Here is a 23,595-nt window from a genome sequence, read left to right on the forward strand (position 1 = left end):
CCAGGGGTTATTTGTTAAATGTCTTCCTGGGATCATAAATGGAGAAAATATTGGCCTTTTCATTGCAGTCACTATGCGATGAAAAGACCTGGAAAAACATAGGGGTCTGAAAGTAGCAACTAAACCAAAGTCTCAAACATAGATTAAATTCAGTTCTGGCGTCAGCGGATGCAACAACTAGTATCATTATATATGGAGCCGTACCTGCTTATATCAGTGCTGAATTTGCCCTAGAGATATTAGATTTAATTTTCAGGAGGATCGTTGAAGAGTAGCACAATAAACAATTACAAAAAGTCCTACGTATCTTTCATAGGGACTCACCTATTTCAATTGTGTGTATTATGAAAAAAACCCTAATTTATAATAATAAATAATAACTTCTTACCTCAGCTGAGCTCTCTGAAACCCACAAAATCAGTTGGGATGTGTAGATGTGCTAAATCTTGGAAATATGTAAGAATTTCTAAAAGTTTTTGTTTATTAACTATGTTTGTGGTCTTGCTGTGATGGAGTAGGGGATTTTCTTATTTTCTTAATGGTTTGCATGAAGAGTGTGGGTGACACTATTTTCCTGTGTATTGCTGGTTTAACGAGGTGGTGGAAGAGGGTGTTTGTTGTTGCAGAGGGCCAGGTGTGACATCGCCTAGCAGGCTGGACCCTGGACAACGGCCTGGACACAGTGACCCAGAGGCTGCCACGTTTTGGCAACCAACCCAGTGGGAGGACAAAGGAGCTGAGGAGAGAGGGCCCTGGTGATCTGAAAGGCAGCCGCAGCCATAGGTGCTGGAACTAGGAGGGCTGGGAGTGTTGCAGCACCCCCTGGCTTGCAGTGGTTTCCATCATATACAGGGTTTACAGTTTGGTCCAATGGCTCTCAGCACCCCCACTATACAAATTGTTCCAGCACCCCTGGCCACAACCAGTTCTGACCAGTGGGGCAGAAAGGATGGAAGAGAGAGGGCCCAAGTGATCTGTTAAGTCCAGGAAAGAGGACAAAGGTTAGAAGAGGGGTTTAGGGAGAGAAGTGATAAAGGGTGGTTGGCTGGAAGGAGGGGGCTTCTGGACTGGGGACAAAGAGCAGCCAGAGCCCATCAGGACTGGGGTCAGGACCAGTTGGGCTGTACTGAGACTTGCCAGGCCCGAGGGACCTGAGAACTTTCTGTGCTGAGTTCGGACCTTCAACAAACCCTTCTGTTTTATGCTGGTTGAGAGTCACTGCAGTTTAGAGATTGGGGTTGCCTTGTTCCCTCTGGGTGTGGAGGCCCCAGGAGTCCAGAGCACATGGACTCCCTGAGGGGGCTCATAGCGAGAGACACGCATGCTGAAGGCTCAGAGAGGTGCAGTTCCAGGAGATGCTGGAGCACAGGGCTTAACCCCAAAGAGAGTGTGACCCCCGAGAAGGGCTGTCACACTGAAGGGGGTTCCTCCCAAGGTGAGGCGAGGCGAGGGAGCACGGGGCCTGTGAGTCCATGACACCTGTGTCATAGCATTTTCATGGTTTAGCATTATTGTTCGGTTGTATCAGAGTTCAAGGCATTCCAGAGGTTTAGCTATCATACTAAGTAAAGAAAAAACCAACAACACTACATAGACACACAGAACAATTTTAAGATAATTAACAAGCACCTCAAGGAGCCTCAGGTCTAGATTCAATGAAAAACATGACAAAGAGGACACCTCTCATTCTCAAGCTGGTTTCTTGTATTTTTATCTATGAAAAAGCACCTTGAGAATTGCATGTGTCATCTTTGTCATGTGTTTGATTTAATCTAGACCTTAAGCTCCCCGAGGCACTTATTATTTACTTGATAATTGCTATGCCGACCTAGGACCCAGTCATGCAGGGTGTTGCACTTTCTCCGCTTCCATTGATTTTAATAGATCAATCCTCTGTATGTATATGTATAATGCTATAGGCGTATGATCCATTAATGTCAATGGGGGTTGCGGGTGCTCAGCACCACCAAGAATTGTTCAGCACCTCACATGATGGGGTCCTACATCGACATGGTGACTTTCAGGTAAATAGTTGATGCCTGGAGGAGCTAAAGGGCTAGAATAAATAAAAAATATGATGTTTCCTCATTCTTAACCACAGCTGATTCCAATGATCATGGGGATATTTCTCCATGGCTTGTTGCATCAAGATTCTTGCCTAGTTCAGTGAATCCTTTATAAGCTTATATGCATCCGAAGAAGTGGGCTGTAGTCCACGAAAGCTTATGCTCTAATAAATTTGTTAGTCTCTAAGGTGCCACAAGTACTCCTGTTCTTCTTTATAAGCTTAAAAAGCCCTCGTGTTGTGTCTCTGGTCCCATCTGAAACAGCTCTTCTACTGTGCTAAAGTTTATCAATGGTGTTAGTGATCTTAAATCTATGTAGTGCTTCCCTCATCACAGATTATTCCAAAGCCCTTCCCAGAAGCTGGGCCTGTTCATGACCGTGCTGAGCGCCCACAACTTCGACTGGACACGATGCTGCCCACGTAAAAGTCAATGAGAGTTTTACCATTGATCTCAATGGGAACAGGACTGGGCCCACAGAGTTCAATGGGAGTGGATCGTGCTCAGCGCCCTGTACAAAGTACTCATCACCTCACAGAACTGGGCCCTTTGGCCTAATGCTGCTCTCACTGAAGTCCCAGCAAGAGCTTTGCTACTAATTTCACTAGGAGCAACCCTGGGCCTGTAGAGAGCTTATAGTCAACCTAAACCCAGGGATCACTCACCTCCCAGTCAAAGGCAGCCTCGGCTGGGGTGATATATAAGTTTAACAGAGCACCAGCAGCTCAGCTCAGCTGTTACCAGGCCCTTCCTACTCTTGATGACAGACATTCATTTTAATTGCACTCAGAGGAATTCACTTTTAAAGGAGACAATCACGATCGCTGGGATGCTGTTGTCTAAGAAACAACAACCTGGTTCCTTCCACACCCCCACCAATATTGCACTTTGCTGTGGGAGAGTTCTGAAAGCCTGTGGGGTGTTTACCACCACTATGGAGTTGTGCATTATTTTTAAAGATGATTTTCTTCGGGAATTGCTCTATTATTTATCCTGTAGGAGCTTCACAGATCATTTCATTCTTTTTCTGAAAAGGGACAAGCCAATGCTCACCCAAGTTTTCAAACATCTGAAGAAATCCTGCAGGAGAGTAATCCCCCGCTAGGAAATTTGCACCAGTTAAAGTCAATATAAGAACCATTCATCAGAAGAGCTCAGCTGTCTTTAAAAGCCATCATCACCCTCACTCACAAACATGAACAACGGACTCTCAGCCCAGAGAAATATGGTATTTGCCATTCAGGAGGAAGCAGATTAGTGCATCTGTCCACATACAATTGTGTTTATAAAGAGTAAATGAAATAAATGTATGTGATTTTATTACTGATGAAAGATATCAGATTATCAGCCTTGGAGATTGAACTCCTTTAACCAAAGGGTTGCAACAGCATGGGCATAACACAAAAGCTTCCCCGCAGTGTCCTGTCAATGTCTCAGAATTGATGTGGAGAGACCATCTCTCCAGTTAAGGTGAGAGTTCATTCTCCATACCTCCGTTCAATCATTGGCCTCCCTGCTGAGACTACTAATACGGTGCCAATGATTTCTGTGTTGCTGGCACCTGTGCACTGGACACTGGATCAAAGCCACCATGTTCATATCACATAGGCCACACCTGGATTTGACTGTGCAACCTAGAGGTGCAAGACTATCCCATGGTCCATTAGGTTTGCCAGTTTAAAGTAATTTAAAGTAATGTCCTTGATACTAAACCATGTTGATAGTTTCCACCATGTGTTAACTTCCTTTCTCCAAGTCTGCTGCATGTCCCTCCTTTATTTTCAAGTGCAAGGAGCATCACTCATTTTAGACCTAAAGCAACTTTCGTCCCACACAACTCTGGTGTTATAGCTCATTGCTCATACCTATACATTACTGGGCTCAGATAAATTGAGTCATTAAACTGGGGTTGAACTAAACCTTATGAGTATTAAAGACATTGCTCCCATGTCCTTCCAAGACCCCTGCTCCATTGGGGCTGAATTCTGGCAGTCCCTTCTAATAGTATGATGGTGAAGGAACTGGGAGAGGAACCACAGATTCACTGCTGTTTCACCTCCATCCTGGTTCCTCCAGAATCCTATGAGTTGAGATCTGCAGCCCCTCCATGCACTAAGCCACAAGGCAGTATTTGAGGATCCAGGGTCAACGGAGGATGTCTGCAATTCTAGCACATGCCTCCAGCTCTATTTGTGGCAATTACCTATTCTCCGTTCTTGGAATAATTGTGGTCCTGGCATGAGAAACTTGCACAGGAAGCCATGAAGGGAACTGTGCAGATTCACTTGGGCTAATACAAAATATAGGCTGAGCAGAGCACTCATTTTGTAGAGAGGAAGTGAAGAGCGTCAGAATTTGATGGATGGTGTTTCCTTTTAATCTTTAGCATACATTTTTTAGGACTAATATTTTCTCGGACTATCAGGTAACACGCAAGGTCCAAAAAGCCAGTGCTACACATTTATGGCTTTGAGGGGTAAGCAGTGAAGGCTTGGTCCAAAATCCACTGACATCAATGTAAATACTCTTATTAACTTCAAGGGGCTTTGGATCAGACCCTAAACACTGGCAGTAGATCTGGTCAAGATTGAATACAAAACTTGTTGTATATTAGACAGTTGTTTTAAAAAAAATCCAATTTCAGTTTTATTTAAAAAATATCCGATTTTACATTTCAATGTTCCTAGTCAGAGAGAGAGAAAAACTTCATTCTCTGATTGTTATACTAGAACTAGTATAACATTGAAGAAGCGTGTCAAAAGCTCACTGTGCAGGAAAGTTAAAAGCCGCCCAGGCAGTAGGTCATCCAAGTGAAATAATTCCTTTAAGAATATCCAGCATTGTGTGTTCTTGAACATGTCAGCTTTAGCAAAGTTTCTGCTTTTCTAATTCACTTTTAGGTAAGTGAAGGATGCAAAGAAAATTGAAGATTCAGAAACTGAAAAACCTTCAGGGAAACTGTACTTTTCCACTGTCTTCATTATAAGTTTTGCAGCAATAGATATGACAAACTACAACCACATTGGTAACAGCAACATACTGAGACACTGCTTAAGTGATGGAGACCACCCTCGCTAGGGTGAGTTAGGGCAAAAAGGCCTGGGGTATTTTTGGGGGGAGAGGGGGAGGAGGGAAGTGGCCCATGGAAGATTTTAATTCATCCTCTGCCTAATTTCTCTTTAAAAAAATACAAAACCACAACTGTGTGTGAATTTGGTGCTTGCTGTTTTATAGTTCTTGTACAATATTATAATCCAGAATTTAATTATTATACCTATTTCATTCTGAACTGCCTCAATCAATAGGCAGGAGTCAGGCGAGAAGGTGCAGCACTTTTTGTTAACTACACAATCACTTATCTCAGTCTGACTCTAAACATGGAGGTTGGGATTTTCAAATGCGCTCAGAATTGGCCTCTCTCTGCTCCCACGGGAGTCATGGTGAAATACCCATCCACTTCCACAGGAGCAAAACTAGGCCAGGGCAGAGCACTCTCGAAAATCTTCTCACACACCCGACCCCCAGTTCATGCAGGGCATAGTCAAAGGCATAACACAGGTATTGGCATAGTTTCTCCCATACTGGTAACTTGGTACCTCTCCTTTTGAATGTAGCACATTTACTTGCTGTATATTTCTATTGGTCAGAAGTGACTCATAACAGGCTGAAGGTGCAACGCTATGAGAAATTGTGCTCTGCAGCTTACTGTAATTAAATCTGGGTGTGCCTGCAAAGCAACAGGATGCTGGCTTCTGAGTTGTCTGGGAACTGGTAAAAGAGGTTTGTTTGCTCTCTAGAACTCCTTGAGATTGTGTGTTTAAGTATTTCTGGGAAAGTCCAAGGAGGTATGTTGTGATTTATCAGTATGTGTCAATTGAAAAAAGGTGCTTAGTTGATAGCCCTGAAGAGGGAAATCTTCTAGGAACAACAGGTACAGTCTGGCCAGTGGGAGTGGTACTTGAGATTCTTGTTCCACCCAAGGAGCTCAGCACCTAAAAATGAATCCTATTGTGAGTAGCACTGAGTAAACCACTATTCAAATCACACACTGGAACTTCTACGTCTTGCTTCTGGTCATGCTGGAAATACAGGGAGCTGGGTTGTTCTCATGGAATTTCTGCAATTCTGCTTCCAGGCAAAAATAGGAAGTGTAATGACACTTGAAAATGAAAGAATGGATAAATACATGGTTTTGAAGTCATTAAGTGAATATTCTGGAGCCCCAGAGCAAAGGGTGACAAGGTTGAAAGCAAAGTTAAACCACAATGGTCCAAATTCCAAGTATAGCAGCTTCATCTGTCCACACTGTGGTGCAGTTACACCAGCAACTGGCCACTGATGGCTGAACTCCCCAGTCTAGACAAGACTTAGGAATGAAGTGAGACTGGATGTAGCTGGTAAAAGAGAACTTCTCACTGAGCAAACATGATTATTTTGTTACTTCATTTTGTTGTTGTTCTGATGTACGTAAAGCCATTGTAGCTATATGAAGAGGCATTACTGGCTGACTGGATTTTGGAAGACATGACAACCTCACACTCCCCCAATTCCCCCCAAAAAACTCCCTAGTCTGATTTTTATTCCCTTGATTGCCTGCTAGGGCTCCCCAATTAAACAAAGAATCATAGAACCATAGAATCATAAGGAATCGCAAGGGTCATCTAGTCTAGCCTCCTGCCAAGATGCAGGATTTGTTGTGTCTAAACCATGCAAGCCAGATGGCTTTCCAGCCTCCTTTGAAAACTTCCAATGAAGGAACTTCCACAACCTCCCTAGGCAGTCTCTTTCATTGGCCTACTGTTCTTACTGTTTTTCCTGAGATTTAATCTCAATCTTTTATGCTGCAGTTAGAACCCATTGCCTTTTGTCCTGCCCTCTCTGGCAAGAGAGAACTACTTTTCTCCATCTTTCTTATGGCAGCCTTTCAAGTATCTGAAGACCGCCATCATGTCCCCCCTTATTCGCCTCTTTTCCAAACTAAACATACCCATATGGCTTGCATTCCATCCCTTTGATCATTTCTGTCACTCACCTCCGGATCCTTTCAAGTTTCTCTACATCCTTTCTATACATTGGTGACCAAAACTGGACACAGTACTCCAGCTGAGGTCTAACCAGTGCCGAGATAGAACGGTACTATCATCTCCTGTGACTTGCATGCTATGCCTCTGTTAATGCAACCCAAAATTGCATTTGCTTGTTTTGCAATAATGTTGCATTGCTGTCTCATGTTGAGGTTGTGATCCACCACAACTCCCAGGTCCTTCTCAGCTATACTGCTGCCACACCAGTTATCCCCCAATTTGTATTTGTACATTTGTTTTTTCTTCCCTAAGTGTAATGCCTTACTTTTGTCTTGTTGAATTTCATTTTGTTGTCTGTAGCCCAGTTCTCCAATTTATCAAGATCCCTTTGAATTTTAGCTCTATCCTCCAAAATGTTTGCAAACCCTCCCCAGCTTCATGTCATCTGAAAATTTGATCAGTATGCTCTCTACTCCTACATCCAGGTCACTAGTAAAGATGTTAAATAAAACTGGACCCAGAACAGATCTCTGTGGAACCCCACCGGAGACCTCCCTCCAACCCACATCATTCCATAGTTAAGTCTTTGTTTGTGGTTGTTTAACCAATTATATATCCACTGAATGGTAGTTCCACCGAGTTCTCCAGCTTACTTATCAGAATGTCATGTCGGACTGTGTCAGAAGCCATGCTGATGTCCAAGTATATTATGTCCATCACATTCACCCTATCCACCAAATCAGTTACCCTGTCAAAGGAGGAAATCAAGCTGGTTTGGCATGATTTGTTCTTGGTAAATCCATGCTGGCTGCTAGTGATCACTCCTTCATCCTTCAGGTATTTACAAACTGAATGTTTTATACATTGCTCTAGTAGCTTCCCAGGTATCAAAGTCAGGCTGACTGGTCTATAGTTCCCCGGCTCCTCCGTTCCCCCCTTTTTAAAGATGGGCACTATATTAGCCCTTCTCTAGTATTCCAGGACCTCTCTTGTCATTCATGAGCTTGGAAATATTGTTGCCAGTGGCTCCAAAATTTCTTCAGCTAATTCCTTCATACTTCTTTCAAACCTGAAGAGCACATCCCTGAATGACCATTCCCACAAAAGAAGCTAAAGAGATGGAAGAATGAAATCTCTATGTCAGAAGACTTCTTTCACAGCTGATCTGAGAGACAACAAAGCTGTGATTATTGCTGCTTCCCCAGTCATAATGGCTTGGATTGTTCACACAGCTAAAGCCAGAAGGATTTGTTTTTCTTATCCCATGCCTGCATTAGTCTGATTGAAAGGAGAGATTGTAAATTATTTGAGAACCAAAAAACCCTACTTGGAGTGAAGAACATGGAGCTAAAAGAGGGTGAAGCAATGGTAACCTAATCTTCCTAAATGGATCATCAGTGAGGCAGAGTACAATCTGATTAATTGGGGCTGATACTCCAGTGCCCTACACCTGGTGTAGTCAGACAGTCATTTGCACTAATGTAAAGTGGGGGTAAAACACTGCCATTCTGATATGGCATAAATGACCACAAAAGGTGCAGGACAATGATGAATTGGAACCATTACCTGCTCCCTCCAAAACAGTATGACCAGAGTCCCTCTCTAACCCCATAATACACACAGTAGAATCATAGAATCATAGAATACCAGGGTTGGAAGAGACCTCAGGAGGTCATCTAGTCAACCCCCTGCCTTCTTGGCAACAAGGGCACACTGTTGGCTCATATCCAGCTTCTCATCCACTGTAATCCCTAGGTCCTTTTCCGCAGAACTGCCGCTTAGCCAGTTGGTCCCCAGCCAGTAGCGGTGCATGGGATTCTTCCATCCTAAGTGCAGGACTCTGCACTTGTCCTTGTTGAATCTCATCAGATTTCTTATGGCCCAATCCTCCAATTTGTCTAAGTCACTCTGGACCCTATCCCTACCCTCCAGTGTATCTACTTCTCCCCCAAGCTTAGTATCAGCCGCGAACTTGCTGAGGGTGCAATCCATCCCATCAGCCAGATCATTAATGAAGATTTTGAACAAAACCAGCCCCAGGACTGACCCCTGGGGCAGTCTGCTTGATACCGGCTGCCAACTAGACATCGAGCCGTTGATCACTACCTGTTGAGCCCGACAATCTAGCCATCTTTCTATCCACCTTATAGTCCATTCATGCAACATACTTTTTAAACTTGCTGGCAAGAATACAGTGGGAGACTGTATCAAAAGCTTTGCTAAAGTCAAGATATATCACATCCACTGCTTTCCCCATATCCACAGAGCCAGTTATCTCATCATAGAAGATATGGTCAGGCATGACTTGCCCTTGGTGAATCCATGTTGACTGTTCCTCATCACCTTCCTCTGAATCCTTGAGGACCTGCTCCATGATTTTTCCAGGGACTGAGGTGAGGCTGACCGGTCTGTAGTTTCCTGGATTCTCCTTCTTCCCCTTTTTAAAGATGGGCACTATATTTGCCTTTTTACAGTTGTCCGGGACCTCCCCCGATCGCCGTGAGTTTTCAAAGATAATGGCCAATGGCTCTGCAATCACATCAGCCAACTCCCTCAGCACCATTGGATGCATTAGATCCAGACCCATGAACTTGTGCATGTCCAGCTTTTCTAAATAGTACTGAACCTGTTCTTTCACCGCTGAGGGCTGTTCACCTCCTCCCCAATCTGGGAGCTGACCTTGTCTGTGAAGACCGAGACAAAAAAAAGCACTGATTACTTCAGCTTTTTCCAAATCTTCTGTCACTAGGTTGCCTCCCCCATTTAGTAAGGGTCCTACACTTCCCCTGACTTTCTTCTTGTCACTAACATACCTGTAGAAACCCTTCTTGTTACCCTTCACATCCCTTGCTAGCTGCAACTCCAATTGTGCTTTCGCCTTCCTGATTACACCCCTGCATGCTCTAGCAACATTTTTATACTTCTCCCTAGTCGTCTGTCCAAGTTTCCACTTCTTGTAAGTTTCCTTTTTGTGTTTAAGCTCCCCGAAGAGTTCTCTGTTAAGCCAAGCTGGTTGCCTGCCATATTTGCTATTCTTTCTGCACATCAGGATGGTTTGTTCCTGTGCCCTCAATAAGACTTCATTAAAGTACAGACAGCTCTCCTGGACTCCTTTCCACCTCAAATTAGCCTCCCAGGGGATCCTGCCCATCAGTTCCCTGAAGGAGTCAAAGTCTGCTTTTCTGAAGTCCAGGGTCCGTATTCTGCTGCTCTCCTTTCTTCCTTGTGTCAGGATCCTGAACTCAACCATCTCATGGTCACTGCTGCCCAGGCTGCCACCCACTTCTACTTCCCCTACCAGTTCTTCCCTGTTTGTGAGCAGCAGGTCAAGAGGAGCACGGCCCCTAGTTAGTTCCTCCAGCATTTGTACCAGGAAGTTGTCCCCAACACTCTCCAAAAACTTCCTGGATTGTCTGTGCACTGCTGTATTGCTCTCCCAGCAGATGTCAGGGTGATGGAAGTCCCACATGAGAACTAGGGCCTGTGATCTGGAAACTTCTGTTAGTTGTCTGAAGAAAGCCTCATCTACCTCATCCTCCTGGTCTGGTGGTCTATAGCAGACACCCACCACAACATCACCCTTGTTGCTCTCGCCTCTAAACTTAACCCAAAGACTCTCAACAGGCTTTTCTCCAGTTTCATACTGGGGCTCCGAGCAATCACATTTTCAATGACTCTTATATACAGTGCAACTCCTCCACCTTTTCTCCCCCGCCTGTTCTATGACTGGCATCAAAAAAATCTGTTGACAAGCAGTGGATTGGAGACAGCCCAATAGCTCCAAAGAGGTATTTTACTATTACCAGACTTTGACGGGTTGGACCCCCCCCTTCTGGGGTGCCACCTGATATACTGGGATTTCACTGAGCCTCTCTTGCTCAACCAGCCAGGTTTCCCGCTCTCTGCTTTGTTGAATTAGGCTCTCCGGCCTCTTGCAGCACACACGCACACACATACACACACAGGTAAGGCCACACCCCACTGCAATCACAGAAGGAAATCAGCTCTGTGTGAGAGGACTCCCCCGGGCACTCACATGCATGCCCCTTTTGGGAGATAAACCCAAAATAATACTGTCTTGCACTATATAGAAAAATCTGCTCAGCGGAAGCTCATAAAAACCCACCCTTTTACTCAATGTGAAGAGAGATGTGCACCACTTCTTGCCCCCTCCTCCCCCGTTAGAAATTACATAAACTGGGTTTTATTATAAACAAGAAATAACTACAAAAGGTGAATTTTAAGTAGTTAAAGAGATAGCAAACAGAACAAAGTAGATTACCTTAGTAAATAAACAAAAGCCACAGACTGAGTTTAACACACTAGATAGGTAAAAATACAAATTAACAAATTCTCACCCTGAGTGATAAACAGACTGGCAGATTCTTAAGGCATAAGTTGCCTTGGCTTTCCCAGGTTTTCTTACACAGGCTAATGATCTTAGCCTGGGACCATCATTTCTCACAGTTTGTTCCTCAGGTGTTTTTAGGTGTGTTGTTGTATGGAGAGTGAGGACCCCTCATGTTGTCATTGTCCCTCTTTTATCTCTTTCTCCCCCACTTGCTGGAAAGCTTTTTTTGCTGTGACCTGGGTCAAACGGTTCCCATTGTATAGAGCTATCTCTGAGAGGTTTCTATTGCACACTGTTCCTGGCGTAATCCTTATGCTTGTGTGCATTTCTTCAATCAGCCAATAACATTGTTTGGCCTCATCCAACGTAGCATATTTGAAATACAGAGACACGGTCAATATTACCAGCTTCAGATACAAAAATGATATGTGCATATAAATTGGATAATCACATTCAGTAAATTATAACCTTTCCAATGATATCTTACAAGACCATATTGCATAAAGTATATCTTAGTTATACCATATTCATATCATAACCATATTTCCATAAAGAATATGGAGTGTAACGTCACACAGACTTCTTGGCTATTGGCAGTTTCATGCAACATTTTCCTCCATAAAGAATTTGTTTTCCTTTTTGTTACCTCTCCGTGACCCACAGCGGAAGGCAGGATGCATTGGTCTTCCTGGTTCTGTTTGTGCGCTGTTGTACTGTCAATACACACATGCTCCAGCTGCAGTTTTGTTGTTCCTTAGTCTGTTTCCCACCAGATTTTTGATTGCACTCCCAGGACTTGATTCACAGAACTTCAGTGATGGCCTAGCTCTGCTCCCATTGCAGTCAAAGGGAGCTGTACCGCGGGAGTCAATAGAACTGAGCTAGTCCAACATTCTGTACTTTTGAAAAATCTCACTCTGATTCTCTGCCTGCCTTAACATCTTTTTACTCGTGTTTAAAAATCCATCCATTTTTTCCTGTGCCTTCTTGAGCTTCTTCCTCAAGCACTTCCTTTGCAGTCTATGGCTGCCTGAAGTACTGATTCTGTTGTGTCACAATGCCTTCCGGTTTCTTAATTTTCGGCTGCCAATTCCTTCTTAGCAGCATCACTTTTTGGGCATTGTTTTCACCCATGCATATTCCCCTAGAGTCTGCAGGCATATCTTCATAAACCTCTCTGTTTTCCTCTTCCACAGTATGCCATTCCTGATAAGCTCCCCCCACATCAGGTAGCTTTGTGTGAGTCAGTGGTACCCTCCCCAATAGCTATTGCAGGACCATTTGGCGTTCTCATATCTTGGCTGTACATCCCCCTTGTACATAGCAGATTGCTTTCCCTTTTCCTGTCTTGAATTTGAATTCTGCCATCTGGGATGGGCATGGTGCCATAAAGTGCTTGTCCTTGACACATCTAGGGCATTCCTTCCCAAATGCTGAACTCAGCATTCTCCAGGGTGGGGTGTGACCCACTGTACTCCGTGCAAGTGATCTGAGTTCTGACCTGCTGGAAGTACAAGCTTGTGTGCCTTCAGTGTGCCAATTACTGCCATTTAGAGCAGAGCAGTTTTAACTCCCCGCCATGGCTTTGGACCCCCTTGGACAGACAGGTGATGCATAGCTGCAGGGTGGACGCAGCAGCTAATGACAGCGCAACCTTCAAGGCAAGGGGAGCTTCAGAGAGCAGCATGGGGAAGGCCATCCCAGGGGTTTGCCCAGGAGGCACATGGCTTTGTTCTGCTTTCTCTGCAGATCCTTAGCCTGCAAACCTTGTGAATCCTATCAGAAGCACATGCTCCAGCTTTTTTTCAATCAACTTTCCTACGGTTTTTCCACAAGATGGGATCATCAGGGCCTAAGAATTGAATTTAGTTTCCCCACAACTATCAGTATGGGGGGGGGGGGGGCACGGGAAGGGGGGAAGAAATTAGGGTGTGTAGAATGAGTGATATTAAGCTCAGACATTTAGCAATGGTTGGTTTGGGGTTATAGGGTCCTAATCAGCACTCCTGACTTTGCACTGGCAGTTTCAGTGGAGATTTACCTTTGACGTCATGCAAATAACCAACCAAGATCAAACACTGCCGAAACCTTCATTAAACCTCAGTCCCCTCATTTCAAATGTACAGTAGGAAGGTAACTGGAAAAAAAAAATCTTATTGAGCCTATTTGTACAAAAGCATGAAGGACTCTTCAGACCTTCAAAGCACATTTCTTAATTTATCAGTCATTCTGTGCAAACAAGGCACAGGTTTCAATTGGCCTGGAAAATATGCCCTTCCGCAACTGACCAGGTGCAGTAGGTGGCTGTTTTTCTTTTCCCTTGCCTGCCTCAAAAGCAACAAGTCATGGCCAAAGGGTTGTGGGAAATCCAGGTTGATTTTCAGGAACAAACCCAGGTGTTTTCATTATTTTGTAACTTCTGTGTCAGAGATATTTACATCACTGGAAACCTGTTTTGAGACTAGAAACACTAGGCTCTAAATTCACTAAAAGCCATTAACTATTTTCAAAGGTTAAAAGTGAAGCGGCGAGAGCTTCAGAGGTCTTGTTACACCTCTTAGGAGACAATGAATGCATCCGAAGAAGTGGGCTGTAGTCCACAAAAGCTTATGCTCTAATAAATTTGTTAGTCTCTAAGGTGCCACAAGTACTCCTGTTCTTCTTTTTGCGGATACAGACTAACACGGCTGCTACTCTGAAACCAGGATTATAAGGAATAGTCATGATGGATTTGTCAAGAACAAATCATGCCAAGTCAACCTAATTTCCTTCTTTGAGAGTGTTACTGGCCTAGTGGATAGAAGGGAAGCAACAGATGTGATATATCTTAATTTTAGAAAGGCTTTTGACATAGGCTTACATGCCATTCTCATAAACCAAATAGGGAAATGTGGTCTAGATGAAATTACTATAAGGTGGGTGCACAAGACCGTACTCAAGGAGTAGTTATCAGTGGTTCACTGTCCAACCAGGAGTGCATATTTACTGGGGTCCTGCAGGAGTCAGTCCTGGGTCCGATACCATTCAATATTTTCATTAATGACTTGGATAATGGAGTGGAGAGTATGCTTATACAATTTCCACATGACATTAGACTGGGAGGGGCTTCAATAATTTTAAATGACTTTGACAACTTGGAGAACTGGTTTGAAATAAATATGATGAAACTGAATAAAGACAAGTGCAAAGGAAGGAAAAATCAAATGCACACCTATAAAATGGCTAGGTGGTAATACTGCTGAAAAAGTTCTGGGGGGTTATAGTAGATCACAAATTGAATGAATCAACAATGTGATGCAGTTGCGAAAAAGGCTAATTTCAATCAGGGGTATATTAACAGAACTGTTGTATGTAAGACACAGGAGGTAATTGTCCTGCTCTACTCAGCACTGGTGAGGTCTTAGCTGGAGTACTGTGTACAATTCTGGGCACCACACTTTAAGAGAAATGTGGATAAATTGGAGAGAGACCAGAGAAGAGCAACAAAAATGAGAAAACATTTGGAAAACCTGACTTATAGGGAATGGTACCAAAAAACCCCCGAAAACCTGTACATGTTTAGTCTTGAGAAAAGAAGACTGAGGGGGGGCTTGATAACAGTCTTCCAATATATTAAGGGCTGTTATAAAGAGGACAGTAATCAATTGTTTTCCATTTCCCCTGAAGATAGGACAAGAAGTAATGGGCTTAATCTACAGCAAGGGAGATTTAGGTAAGATATTAGGAAAAACTTTCTAGCTATAAGAGTAGTTAAGCACTGGAATAGGCTTCCAAGGGAAGTTGTGGAATCCCCATCTTTGAAGGTTTTTAAAAATGTGTTAGAGAAACAACTGTTAGGGATAGTCTAGGTTTACTTGGTCCTGCTTGAGCGCAGGGCACTGGACTGGATGACTTCTTGAGGTCTCTTCAGTTTCTATAGTTCTACGTTTAAGAACTGCATCCCTTGTTAAGCAAGTAGTATTTCCTCTGCTGTTGACTTCAACAGGAGTAAGGCAGGACTTGTAATTGGTTAGCATTATTTCTATGAGACCAAGTGTACTTTTTGTATTGTAACATTTAGTACTATTTTACACATCTATTGTGCTTTTCAGCCAAGGATCTCAAAAAGGCAAGAAAATCACTCATCCCCATTCTTAGAGATGAAGAAAGAGAGGCAGGAAGAAATAAGGATTTGCTTAAAGACAGACACTAAATCAGCCAGGGCTAAGCTGGGAACAGAACCCATGTCTCCTGATATCTTGACCCATCCCCCAGACCACACAGTCTCACTTAACAAAAGCAAATTCAATTGCCATTGTCAAAAGTCTCCTGCATGGTCCTTACTGTTCACTCAATTTTTAATCTGAAGCTTTTCTGGAGGATTTTTTTCACAATCTCTCTGGTGTCTCGGAGGGAGGCGTTAGAGTAAGCTTTAGTCGAGCCTGCATTGCTCACACATCCAAACCTCTTCTGGATTTTGGTGGATGTTTTGGGGTATACAAAGAATGCAAGGTCAGACCCTAAAGAGACGCAGGACACAAATCCTCTTAGCAAAAATAGCTCAGCTCCTCCATGCGGAAATATATTGAATTTATCAAGTGTAAAACGCAAAGCACTTTCTCAGCTCTGGTTTGAAATTCAGTAATGTCAAGATGCCAGAAGGGTTTTGAGGCATTTTAACATTTCCCAGAACTAGTCATGTGGGAAGGGAAGCTGTTCACAAATGAAGCGCCCCCATCCTACCATTACTAAAAACTATCTGTGACTCAGTATATGCTCTCATAGCCTTTCATAGGGCACTGACCAGCCTGCCAGCAAACATCTTAGAGTAGACTACGAGTGAAAAACAAACAGCCTGCCACTTCCTAAAGTCTTGGAACTACAAAGAGCAAAGAGCAATGGAGTAAGCCAGAATTGAGCAGATAAAACTATTCTGGGACCTCCTGTGCACTCCAAATGCCTGAAAAAATGACACTCTTACTGACCTGCAAGATTTGCTCTGGAAATTGAGCTGTGTTCTTTCTGCCTCTTGAAATGAAATGAAATGAAATGGAATTAATGGAGATATCCCATCTTTGGCTTCCTAGACCACGGGATGCTATTCGAGGAAGGACTGCTAGGCAGAGATGGCGTTCACCTTTCGAGGAGAGGGAAGACCCTATTCGGACACAGACTGGCTAACCTAGTGAGGAGGGCTTTAAACTAGGTTCGACGGGGACAGGTGAGCAAAGCCCACAGGTAAGTGGGGAACATGGAGACCGGGGAAATGAGTCGGAAACAAGAGGGAGTGTGGGCTATATTGGCAGAGAGAAAGGAGAGTCAGGAAAAAACTGGGAGGAAAGATCAAACCAGTATTTTAGATGCCTATATACAAATGCGAGAAGTATGGGGAATAAGCAGGAAGAACTGGAAGTGCTAATAAATAAATACAACTATGACATTGTTGGCATCACTGAAACTTGGTGGGATAATACACATGATTGGAATGTTGGTGTGGATGGGTACAGCTTGCTCAGGAAGGATAGACAGGGGAAAAAGGGAGGAGGTGTTGCCTTATATATTAAAAATGTACACACTTGGACAGAGGTAGAGATGGACATAGGAGACGGAAGTGTTGAGAGTCTCTGGGTTAGGCTTAAAGGGGCAAAAAACAAGGGAGATGTCATGCTAGGCGTCTACTACAGGCCACCTAACCAGGTGGAAGAGGTGGATGAGGCTTTTTTCAAGCAACTAACAAAATCATCCAAAGCCCAAGACTTGGTGGTGATGGGGGACTTCAACTATCCGGATATATGTTGGGAAAATAACACAGCGGGGAACAGACTATCCAACAAATTCTTGGACTGCATTGGAGACAACTTTTTATTTCAGAAGGTTGAAAAAGCTACTAGGGGGGAAGCTGTTCTAGACTTGATTTTAACAAATAGGGAGGAACTCGTTGAGAATGTGAAAGTAGAAGGCAGCCTGGGTGAAAGTGATCATGAAATCATAGACTTTGCAATTCTAAGGAAGGGTAGAAGGGAGAACAGCAAAATAGAGACAATGGATTTCAGGAAGGCAGATTTTGGGAAGCTCAGAGAGCTGATAGGTAAGGTCCCATGGGAATCAAGACTGAGGGGAAAAACAACTGAGGAGAGTTGGCAGTTTTTCAAAGGGACACTATTAAGGGCCCAAAAGCAAGCTATTCCGCTGGTTAGGAAAGATAGAAAATGTGGCAAAAGACCACCTTGGCTTAACCACGAGATCTTGCACGATCTAAAAAATAAAAAGGAGTCATATAAAAAATGGAAACTAGGACAGATTACAAAGGATGAATATAGGCAAACAACACAGGAATGCAGGGGCAAGATTAGAAAGGCAAAGGCACAAAATGAGCTCAAACTAGCTACGGGAATAAAAGGAAACAAGAAGACTTTTTATCAATACATTAGAAGCAAGAGGAAGACCAAAGACAGGGTAGGCCCACTGCTTAGTGAAGAGGGAGAAACAGTAACAGGAAACTTGGAAATGGCAGAGATGCTTAATGACTTCTTTGTTTCGGTCTTCACCGAGAAGTCTGAAGGAATGCCTAACATAGTGAATGCTAATGGGAAGGGGGTAGGTTTAGCGGATAAAATAAAAAAAGAACAAGTTAAAAATCACTTAGAAAAGTTAGATGCCTGCAAGTCACCCGGGCCTGATGAAATGCATCCTAGAATACTCAAGGAGCTAATAGAGGAGGTATCTGAGCCTCTAGCTATTATCTTTGGAAAGTCATGGGAGACGGGAGAGATTCCAGAAGACTGGAAAAGGGCAAATATAGTGCCCATCTATAAAAAGGGAACTAAAAACAACCCAGGTAACTACAGACCAGTTAGTTTAACTTCTGTGCCAGGGAAGATAATGGAGCAAGTAATTAAGGAAATCATCTGCCAACACTTGGAAGGTGGTAAGGTGATAGGGAATAGCCAGCATGGATTTGTGAAGAACAAATCATGTCAAACCAATCTGATAGCTTTCTTTGATAGGATAACGAGCCTTGTGGATAAGGGTGAAGCGGTGGATGTGGTATACCTAGACTTTAGTAAGGCATTTGATACGGTCTCGCATGATATTCTTATCGATAAACTAGGCAAATACAAATTAGATGGGGCTACTATAAGGTGGGTGCATAACTGGCTGGATAATCGTACTCAGAGAGTTGTTATTAATGGTTCCCAATCCTGCTGGAAAGGCGTAACGAGTGGGGTACCGCAGGGGTCTGTTTTGGGACCGGCTCTGTTCAATATCTTCATCAACGACTTAGATATTGGCATAGAAAGTACGCTTATTAAGTTTGCGGATGATACCAAACTGGGAGGGATTGCAACTACTTTGGAGGACAGGGTCATAATTCAAAATGATCTGGACAAATTGGAGAAATGGTCTGAGTTAAACAGGATGAAGTTTAACAAAGACAAATGCAAAGTGCTCCACTTAGGAAGGAAAAATCAATTTCACACATACAGAATGGGAAAAGACTGTCTAGGAAGGAGTACGGCAGAAAGGGATCTAGGGGTTATAGTGGACCACAAGCTAAATATGAGTCAACAGTGTGATGCTGTTGCAAAAAAAGCAAACATGATTCTGGGATGCATTAACAGGTGTGTTGTGAGCAAGACACGAGAAGTCATTCTTCCGCTCTACTCTGCTCTGGTTAGGCCTCAGCTGGAGTATTGTGTCCAGTTCTGGGCGCCGCATTTTAAAAAAGATGTGGAGAAACTGGAAAGGGTCCAAAGAAGAGCAACAAGAATGATTAAAGGTCTTGAGAACATGACCTATGAAGGAAGGCTGAAAGAATTGGGTTTGTTTAGTTTGGAAAAGAGAAGACTGAGAGGGGACATGATAGCAGTTTTCAGGTATATAAAAGGGTGTCATAAGGAGGAGGGAGAGAACTTGTTCACCTTAGCCTCTAAGGATAGAACCAGAAACAATGGGTTTAAACTGCAGCAAGGGAGGTCTAGATTGGACATTAGGAAAAAGTTCCTAACTGTCAGGGTGGTTAAACACTGGAACAAATTGCCTAGGGAGGTTGTGGAATCTCCGTCTCTGGAGATATTTAAGGGTAGGTTAGATAAATGTCTACTAGGGATGGTCTAGGCAGTATTTGGTCCTGCCATGCGGGCAGGGGACTGGACTCGATGACCTCTCGAGGTCCCTTCCAGTCCTAGAATCTATGAATCTATGAATCTCCTAGAACTGGAAGGAACCTTGAAAGGTCATTGAGTTCAGCCCCCTGCCTTCACTAGCAGGACCAAGTACTGATTTTGCCCCAGATCCCCAAGTGGCCCCCTCAAGGATTGAACTCATAACCCTGGGTTTAGCAGGCCAATGCTCAAACCACTGAGCTATCCCTCCCCCACATTTTGCAGCACCACTAATAATAAGGAGCCAAATTCTGGCCCAGGAATTCTGCAGTTGGGTTTTAGTGAACAGCTTTGGTGATGAATGAGGCAGAACAGAGCCCACTTTGCTCTCCCATTGGCTCCTCGGTGCTGAGAAGAGCGAAAACATGTTTTTGCCATTAAAGAGGGCAGCTCTGACTCAAACTCCCAGGGCAGCTCCACACAAAGAGCTGACCCATTCAAAATCTACCCCGCAGGATAGATCTACCCACCTTCAAAGTCAAACAGGCTAAAGTGTCCACACAAAACGCAGCACACAAAGGTGGAACTTTTGCAGTCAGACGTCTGACTCTACTAGTACTTTAATCAGCCTTAAGAAGAACCAACTTTTTGGAAGTTTTTCTTATTATCCCAAATAATTAGAAGGGACTCGTCAAGCAAATTGGGCTTTGCCTCTGCCCTCACCCCTAGGGAGCCCCAGAGGATTAGGACTCTTTCATCACACCCGCTCTCCATGTTTGGGAGAAGGGCTGGAGCTACATGGACTTAGGGGCAGGAGAAGCTATGCCAACCTCTACCCATACTCCCAGGAAGGGCCAGAGGAGGAAGGAACCTACCAACTCTTCCCACTACTTTCTCTTGGCTTGTGAACTCTTTGGGGCAAGTAAGGTCTCTAAGGGTACAGGTGTGACTGCAGCATGTGAAGTCATATCCAAGCTAGCTTTATTCTAGGTAGCAGGACTACCAACAGTAGTGAAGCCACAGCAGCACAGTCTGTACACGCCCATAGGGACCCTGGGTATGCACTCGGGGAGGCTAGCCTACACTAAAACCCGTGCTGCCATAGCTTCACTGCTGTTGGCACCCCAACTAGCGCAGGTACGTCTATAAGTGCTTCAATCACACACCCCAACCACACCGTAGACATAACGCTAAGCGCATGTGTATTCAGAGCAATAGTGCCTCAATCTTGTTCGGGGCCTTCAGGGGATACAGGAATATAAAGAAAACTGTGATCTTCTTTGCAACTGCTTTAAAGTAGTGTAAAATGTCCTCTGGATACAAAATATTGATTTCTTAAAATTAGGGCTGTCAAGCAATTAAAGCAATTAACCATGCTGTTAAACAATAATAGAATATCATTTATTTAAATATTTTTGGATGTTTTCCACATTTTCAAATATATTGATTTTAATTACAACACAGAATATAATGCTCACTTTATATTTATTTTTATGATAAATATTTGCACTGTAAAAAGAAAAGAAATAGTATTTTTCGATTCATTTAATATAAGTACCGTAGTGCAATCTCTTTACCATGAAAGTTGAACTTACAAATGTAGAATTACCCAGTCTCCCTTGTCCCCTAAACCTAGAGGTGCTTCCCATAGCATGGTGGTGGGGAGACTGTCAGGAGTAATTAATCCCAAAGCCAGAGTGAAAAACTGCATTCAAAAATGAAACAATGTAAAACTTTAGAGCCTACAAGTCCACTCCGTCCTACTTCTTGCTCAGCCAATCGCTCAGACAAACAAGTTTGTTTACATTTGCAGGAAATAATGCTGCCTGCTTCTCGTTTACAATGTCATGTGAAAATGAGAACAGGTGTTCGCATGGCAATGTTGTAGCCGGTACCGCAAGATATTTACGTGCCAGATGTGCTAAAGATTCATATGTCCCTTCATGCCTCAACCACCATTCCAGAGGACATGCATCCATGCTGATGATGGGTTCTGCTCGATAACTATCCAAATTAGTGCAGATGGAAGCATGTTCATTTTCATCATCTGAGTCAGATGCTGTCAGCAGAAGGTTGATTTTCTTTTTTGGTGATTTGTGTTCTGTAGTTTCTGCATTGGAATGTTGCTCCACACCCCGTCCTGATCAAATTTTGGAAGGCAATTCAGATTCTTAAATCTTGGGTTGAGTGCTGTAGCTATCTTTAGAAATCTCACATTGGTAGCTTCTTTGTGTTCTGTCAAATCTTCAGTGAAAGCATTCTTAAAACAAACCACATGCTGGGCTAGGTTCCCTCTAAGCTGTCCAAGCCCGCCGGAGCTGCTGGCAAGAGGAGCCCCTCCCTCGCCTCCCCCCCCCCAGCCCCACTGGAGCTGCCGCAGCCAGGGAGAGGCGCCTCTTCCCCGGCCCGGAGCTGCTGTGGCGAGAGAGGGCTGGGGGGTATCCTCTCTCCCAACCACAGCCCTGGGGCAGCCTGCACCCAAACCCCTCATCCCCAGCCCCACTCTAGAGCCCACACCCCCCTTGCTCCCCAACCCTTTGCCCCAGCCCTGAGCCCCCTCCCGCACCCCAAACCTCTCATCCCTGGCCCAACCCCAGAGCCCGCAGCACCCCACACCCCAATCCTCTTCCTGAGCTCCCTTCCGCACCCCGAACCCCTCATCCTCAGCTCCACCCCAGAGCCCGCACCCCCAGCCAGAGCCCTCATCCCCCCAAACCCCAATCTTCTGCCCCAGCCCTGAGTCCCCTCCCAGACTCTGAACCTCTCAGCTCCACCCCCACCACATGAATTTTGTTATGTGCACCAATATGAAGGTGATGTATCACACATCATCTCCATATTGGTGCACATAACAACATTCATTCTGCACATGGATGTAAAAAATTAGAGGGAACACTGATGCTGGGTCATCATCCGAGATGGCTATAACATGAAATATATGGCAGAATGCGGGTAAAACACAGAGCAGGAGACATACAATTCTCTCCCAAGGAGTTCAGTCACAAATTTAATTAACAAATTATTTTTTTAACGAGTGTCATCAGCATGGAAGCATGTCCTCTGGAATGGTGGCCAAAGCATGAAGGGGCATACGAATGTTTAGCATATCTGGCACGTAAATATCTTGCAGTGCCAGCTACAAAAGTGTCTTGCAAACACTGGTTCTCCCTTTCAGGTGACATTGTAAACAAGAAGCAGGCAGCACTATCACCTGTAAATGTAAACAAACTTGCTTCTCTTAGCAATTGGCTGAACAAGAAGTAGGACTGAGTAGACTTGTAGGCGCTGAAGTTTTACATTGTTTTGTTTTTTGAATGCAGTTATGTAACAAAAAAAATCTACATTTGTAAGTTGCGCTTTCACGATAAATAGATTGCATTATAGTACTTGTATGAGGTGAACTGAAAAATACTATTTCTTTTATCATTTTTACAGTGCAAATATTTGTAATAAAAATATAAAGTGAGTACTGTACACTTCGTATTCTGTGTTGTAATTGAACTCGATATATTTGAAAATGTAGAAAAACATCCAAAATATTTAATAAATTTCAATTGGTATTCTATTGTTTAACAGTGTGATTAAAACTGCAATTAATTGCGATTAATTTTTTTTAGTTAATCGCTGGAGTTAACTGCGATTAATCGAAAGCCCTACTTAAAATCCACCTCTCTGCCATGGAACAAAAATGACCAATATTTTTCAGGGCCAACAAAATAATTCAAAATCCCTTGCAGCAGTGTTGACGTCACTAGGCATCACCCTAGGTAACTCGGGAGGGTGGAAGGCCACTGAGTGTCAATGAAGCCTTCCTGCACTAGGCCTATGTGAACCAAACTCTGTCCTTCCATGTTTAAACTCTAATCAACCTCAAAAGCCAGGTGCAATTGGAATATGTAAGCAACCAGTTATCTGTGTGCAACCCCCTGCTCAAGCGGTAATAATGAGGCCTGCATGTTTCTGGCTGAAGGGAAAAAGGACAAGATAACGGTTTAAAGAAGTTACTAACAAGCTAGGCTTATAGCTGCCAAGAATGACTTAACTATTACCAGGGACGGGAGGGGTAGAGG

The 23,595-nt window shown here is 43.7% G+C and overlaps 1 protein-coding gene across 1 annotated transcript in view; it reads right to left on the minus strand.

The window, feature by feature from the left end:
• Positions 1-23,595, minus strand: part of LOC128839287 (tetraspanin-36-like) — a 54,118-nt gene that overhangs the window by 19,086 nt on the left and 11,437 nt on the right. The window lies entirely within an intron of this gene.

Source organism: Malaclemys terrapin, chromosome 6, assembly GCF_027887155.1.
Source record: "Malaclemys terrapin pileata isolate rMalTer1 chromosome 6, rMalTer1.hap1, whole genome shotgun sequence".
NCBI lineage: Eukaryota > Metazoa > Chordata > Testudines > Emydidae > Malaclemys > Malaclemys terrapin.